Genomic DNA, 7,031 nt, shown 5'->3' on the forward strand with positions numbered 1-7,031 from the left:
ACCTAAATATGAAGAATGAGCCAGAGTAAGTTGTTTGTGTGACTTTTTAAATTCTGAGGGGAAAGATTCCAGGAAGTACCAACTTTTGACACTTCTAAAGGCAGTAGGCTACTGACTTAAGTACAAAGAGGTAAGCAGGTAGAGATAAGCCAAGACCAACACATTCATTCAATAAACTCCTAAGGAAATAAATTATTAGTGGTAACAGTTTCAGGTTTGTGTGTGTGAGGCAAACAGCAAACAGCAAACAGCTCAGGACATGGCCAAGAGTCAATCCAATAATAATGATGCAATCTTTCCAATAGTTTTCATCCAAAATTTAGCTCTATAGTTATCAGAGACTGGTGGAGAACTTGAAGACTTGTTGTGTTCCCCTTCACGGTTAGCATATAAACTAAGAGGTTTCTTGAATAATGTGTGGGCTGTATATCTGCCTCACTGCTGGAGTGATAGCCAGTCATTCAAGGGAGGCAGAGCATGGTCCTAAATTGGGGTCCTCAATCCGTGTTTACTTGGAATTGGAAACAGTGGAGTCTGGGACAGTTGCTTCAGCTCTCAGTCTCCTGTCTACCCATGAACTGGTGACACACTGCCTGGACTTGGGAACTGGAGCCCCTGGGGGACTATTCCTTCCCCCAGAGCATCCATGTTCCAGACCAAAAGGGGAAGGCAGAACATAAGGCAGGGTTATACCTCAGTTTTGATTTTGAGTGAGTGTACAGTAAGAAGGGGCTGGAAGAGAGAATGCCTTCTCCAGGAGATTCAAGAGCAACTCTTTAGCCAAAGCTCTCCTCCTTCCCCATTCTTGATGAAAGAATGGCCCTTGCTTGTTTCATCAAACTGCTTTGTTTGATGGTGGATGTGAACATACACACATTACTCAGGATGAACCAGGGATTAAGTAACTTTTGCAGGAAGAAGTGTCCAGAACACAATGGGCCTATCCAGATAACTCATTATCATGGAGAACTCCAAGTTTTTATGCTGCTGTGACTGTCATGGATGGTCCTCCGGTGGGGTGTACTGGTTAAATGTTCCAGAGCAGTTCCTTAGGCAGGGAGTTGGCTCCACTCTTAATGTTTTCAATTTATGAGGTTCACTCAAGTCACTCAACCTTACCAGTTCTTCTTTCTGGTGGTACAGTCCCCTTGCCCTAGAATAATGTACATTTATCATTTGCTTATTGAATAAAAATCTTGTATAATTTGCAATTTTTTTCAATGTGTCTCAAGTACCAACCAGATAAAATATTTGAGTGTAGACTTTTGTCTATAATTATTTTAGTATGCAGAATCTCTGGTAAATCCAGAATCTGTAAAACACTATCATTTTTATTTTGATTGGAACAACTACTGTATTGCTTTAACTATGAAGACACATGTAATAAATGTGAAGCCTGTAAAGTTAATATTATTATATAGATTCTCATGTGCTCTACATGCCATGGCTATATTATAAATTGGATTTTCTATAATCTCTAATTTCTTTATTGCATTGCTTTCCTAAAATTTTTCTGTCCATGTGCGTTCATCTGAATTATTTTCTCAGGTATTTCTAAGCCTTACTTTGTTGACATCCCCTTTGATGTGCAGAAGGTTTTGAGTCTGACCTGGTCCCAGGTATCTAATTTGCCTCTACCTCCTACATTTCTAAAATTTTGCTAAAAGAAGAAAGAGGCCTTACCAATTCAAATATTCTGTTGGTTCTTTATCTCCTTTTCTGAGTAGTTTTCTATTTCAAAGTGAAATTTTTCAATCACTTTTAGCAGACATTTGTAGCGAGTAAGAGAAACGGACATCTAATTTCACTTTTGATGTATGACTATCCAATTTTATAGCAGCATTTATTAAAAATACATTTTCAGTATACAGCTTAGTACCTTTGTCAAAAGTCAGTGGATATATTATTAGTTTTCAATATAAAGAGAGATAAATAGAGTTAGAGAGAAGGTCCTATCCTATTCATTTATTTGAGTAGAATATGGCTAACTCCTTTTCAGTTTATAAGAACAGGCGAGCCATACTTTATTTTCTTACTGTTACATGGCAATACTTATTTTCAATATTGGAATTACCAGTGAGCTTTCTATTCCCATCTATGCAGTTATGGAAGAATATAAGTCACAACTGTGGTCTTAGAGAGAGTTTGGGACTTATAAAAATAAGGATATCACCTGAGAGAGAAAACCAGAAAATAAAACCAGAAAAATATGTCATCAAGGGCCCCAGCAGGAAACATGGTAAGCTAGGGCAATTATATGTAAAGAAAGGACAACAGATTTCAAAAGACAAGGAGCTACTCTCCTGTAGGTTGATGTCAAGGTGATACATGATTGGACAGTAGAGAGTAGGTGGGAACAGAGTTCTGGTAAGGAGAGAAAAGGTGGAGAAAGGGAGATATTGAAGAGGAGGCAACATGGAAGGAGCTGTGGATGTTTCTCTCTACACACCTCTAGATGAATAAGGTTGTTATGATTATTTCTACGGGTTTCTATTGGTCTATTTATCTTATCTAGGTGGGCAGTTTATACCTTTGTCAACTGGTTGTAAGCTTATTGTGCAGAGGGATTGTGGATTGAGAATTTCACATATAAATCTGTTTGATAAGTTACTGATTGTGGAGTCTAGGTTTTACCAGGCAGTTGAGGACAGTGTGTGAAAGTTACATGCTGGGAAGGTTGTGGACTACCCAGGACAGAAGCAGCTAGAGAGGGCTGAGTGGACCATCTGGGAAGGGAGCCAAGTGGAGCAGATGGCTTGGGAATTGGGTGATAGCATCCAGGTGTGCTCGGGTCTGCACTAGAGCTGTGTCCTCAGAGTGAGATTGTGGTGCTGATTACAAAAGAACTATTTTTTATATTTACCGAAACACTCCCCCAAGACGAAGGGATCAAGATGTGGTGATTTAGATGTGGTTGGCCACCAGTCTACATGTGTTGAGGTCCTAGTCATCAGAGTAATGAGTCAGTAAAATGTTGGAGCCATCAGAGGTGAGTATAATGAGTACCCTTAGATCCCAGTAAGCATATCCTAAGAAAAGAGTATTTAGTTCCTAAAAAAACCAAATCTTTAGAGTCTGTGCTGAATATGAACCTTGGACATGGTTTATAGTCTTGCTTGCTTGCAAGCATGTTCCCAATCTGTGACACAAAACCACTAAGGGACAAATGGTGCATACCCATCTTCTGATTTCAGGAAAAATATGTGATCTAATAGTGGTAGACCATCTAGATAACTGATCTTCTTATTAGAACAATATTTGATGTGGTGACCTAAGAAGACCTAATTATTAAAGCTACACAAACTGGTTCTTCTAGGTCTTTCTTAGAAATGAGAAAACAGAAATCAAATAACTGAAAGAAAATACCAACTCTAACTCTATGGTTATTTTATCTGACAGGTAAACAAGGTGAGTTATGCACATTTGAAAAACTTAAATTCACTTAAAATATTCTCACTGGGCTACTTTTTTTTAAATGATGGGGAAAAAACAAAATTTATAACAAAATAGCTGTGTGCTAAAATACTAGCTTGCAGTATAACATGAGCTAGTTAATTGATTCCAAAACCACATGTATGTGTTTACAAGTGTTTCTTTTGCCCAAATCACAACTCTTTTCTTATGTTGTTCCTTGTTACAATACAAAGAACAGTAGTAGGTAACCTCTAAGTGTTCCAGTGTCACTGGCTTCTATCTCTTTTCAGTCAGTTTTCTGACTATTGTCTTATAAATAACACTATTTTTATTTTTTATTTTATTTTATTATTTTTTGAAAACTGGATGACTTCAGCTTTGTGAGGATAAATAGAAAATCTGAGGTTTTATCTGCTAGAGCTGGACTGAGTCATTCTTAAACCCTCATGGGTTGATTACTCTCCTGGATACCTGGCATCCAACAGTTCATTTTTTTCCTATATGACTTTTCTGTCTCTGAAAATAATTTGTCAAATAGTAGCATCTAACACAGAATCCAAGTTGCTTCAATTGTAAAAACAAATATCATATAAAATTCCATTTAGAGTGGTATTTCCTTTAATTTTTTCTTTTATTAATTCCATTTCCCATAGATTGAATTTTGAAATAGATAGGAATAAAAATATTGATCCACAGATTAATTTTTTTTTAGTTTGAACATGGAATCTAGACACTTCTGCCCGCTACTTACCGGTCATGTGCCCCTGTGTGTTGGTTGTCTGTGTCTCTGTAGGCTGAGACAGCATTATGCTTTGACCCTAAGTCTGTTCTATACTGGAAGCTGTTGTAGAACCTATCATTAACTTTCAGGTTTAGCAGCAGCACTCTATTGTATCAGCACTGAGAAAGTTATTGGGCTTTATTTTCTGGGGGGAGTGGGGAGAGATGAAATACTTTATTAATGTGTATTCTTGACCTAAGGATATCCAGGTCAAAAACGCCAGTGCCTCAGATGCTTGGAAATCGCAAGGTCTTCCTCCCTCTAGTCTAAGTACAGATGTTGACAGTGTCTGTAGAAAATACTAACAACTTCCTCATCCTCGATGTTGCAACCTGACACTTGCTCTCTTACACAGACCCCCCAACTGGACTAGCCAATCCCCCTCCTTGTTCCTAGTGTATATATGAAATGTGCTGACTTTCCAAGTGTGTCTGCTGAGTCTCCACCTGAGCAAAGGGCTCGTGTGGCTCCTGATTTTCTGTATGTCTATCTGTCATTCCTTTATTCCCTGTCACCAGAGTAAGATGGAATCCGAATCCCTATAAGTTGTGGCACTCTGTTTGTTTGTTTGTTTAGACTTTAGAGATTTAAGAAGATGGGCATGGAGGCACTAACCAATAGCTGCACCATTACAAGAATTAGAGACAGAAAAAGTAACAGGGAAGGCGTGACTTAGGATATGAGCATAATTTCACAAAACATCATTTCCAGAACTAGTTGGTCAATTGGTTCAAGTATTTTTTAAAGCAGATTTACATTTATCAATAGGTGAATCTATTTTCAAACAAAATTTAAACCGTTTTGTTTATATTATTATTACTCACTTTCTAACTGCTATAATAAGATCCCATGACCAAGACAACTTACAGAAAGAACAACTTTATTGAGGTTTTACAGTTTCAGAGACTGTGTTTCTGACCATCATGGCGGACACCTTAGCATCAGGCAGGCAGAGGTGGTGCTGGGGTACTAGTCGATAGCTTACATCCAATCCACATTAGACTGGAGGAGAAGGGGTGCCAACCATTACTGGAGTGGGCTTTTGAGTCCTCAAAGCTTCACCACTTAGACAATAAGCATTTCATTGGTCAGTCTTGGGGGGTTCACTTTTATTCAAAACACCACAATAATAATAACCAATAAGGAAAATTTAGTTTGGAAGCAAGAGTTACAGATTATTTATCTATAAAACACAACACAACACACACACACACACACACACACACACACACACACACACAAACTTATTGTAAAAGCAGAGTACAATGTGAATGCCTTGTTACTGGCATCTCTTAGGGGGCAATAAACAGCTGTAAGTTTGTGATAAAGCTGCTACTACTGCAGGTCTGTCAGCTTCAGGCTTCGTGTCACCCCACAGCTTCTTGGTGGGATTCAATAGCTATGACAGTAAATAACACATCTTCTGAGAATTGTGAAAGATTACGTTTCTTTATTTTTCTTACCAGAGAAGTTCATCCCCCTGTTTGCCATCTGCATACCTAGAGAAATATCACTCATGGGAGTTCAATTTACTTCATAGGCCACTGTGCTATTGGTAAGCAGCATGAAAAGTCAGCACCAGTCTAACAGTGTTAGCCCAGCCTTGACTGAATCTACATAGCTGAATGTATTAAGAAAACATGCCTTATTAACAAATTACAGATGTAATTACTTAGGATTGCATACCCCTTTCTGTGAAATTATTCAATAAACAGATCACGTATTTGAATGTTTTGCTGAAGGTTCCCTGTGTTTGCTTATTTATTTATTAATATTCAACCTACACAGAAAAAAGTTGTAGCTGAAGTGTCTTCCTTTTTAATCTAATCTCTGTTTCCTAATTGCTACAAAGCTAACTCACGTAGTGACTCCTCTCATCTGATCAATGATGCACATTTTCTCTACTACTGTTTTACTCCACAGGCTGATATCAGGTTAATACCATCCCTGTTAAAAAGAGTAATCAAATCTACAGTCTTAGGACTCTAGGACATGTTTTTATTTCAGTCAAAACTATATGTACTGGATGTTTTAATAGATCAACTTGACACAAGTTAGAGTCATCATAGAGGAGCCTCAGTTGAGAAAGTGCCTCCAGGAGATCCAGCTGTAAGGCATTTTGTCAGTTAGTGATCAATGTGGGAGAGCCCCCAGCCCATGGTGGGTGGTGACATCTCTGGGTTGGTGATCCTAGGTTCTATAAGAAAGCAGGCAGATCAAGCGTTGGGGAGTAAGCAAGTGAGCAGTACCCCTTCACGTTCTTTGTATCAGCTGCTGCCTGCAGGTTCCAGCTCTGATGGACTTACTGTCCTGACTTCCTTTTGTGATAAACAGCAATGTGGACATAAGCCAAATAAACTCTTTCTCCCGAAGTTGCTTTTTCACCATCACAGTAATAAAAACCCTTACTGTTTTATTTACGGGGACTAATCAGTACCTGTAGTAGCATACTGTTGTGACAGTCCTGATTGTTGAAAGACTTTGGAGCTTTGGCCTTGAAGAATAATTGAGTTTTGAGACCTAAGTAGAATTTTCTAGAGGCCCATGGAAGGTAAGAATGTTCAGAGCAGTGCAGAAGGTGTAGACATGGCTAGTAAAATTTCAGAATTAAAATCAAAGGCTGTACCAAGGGCCTTTACTGTTTTGATTTAAAATTATGAGTTTCTCTTTTGCTGGGGCCAAACAATTGGCTGTTATTAACAAGATACCAGAGCTTCTAAAGTGAAACTTTTATGTTACTTAGACAGTTGATACTGGTTTGCTGTAGGTGAGTAATTAACTGATTAAGTGGAAGCCAGCATCACTGAGGTGTCATCTTAGATTTTTTTTGGGGGGG

The sequence above is a fragment of the Micromys minutus genome (assembly GCF_963924665.1).
Source record: "Micromys minutus genome assembly, chromosome: 28".
NCBI lineage: Eukaryota > Metazoa > Chordata > Mammalia > Rodentia > Muridae > Micromys > Micromys minutus.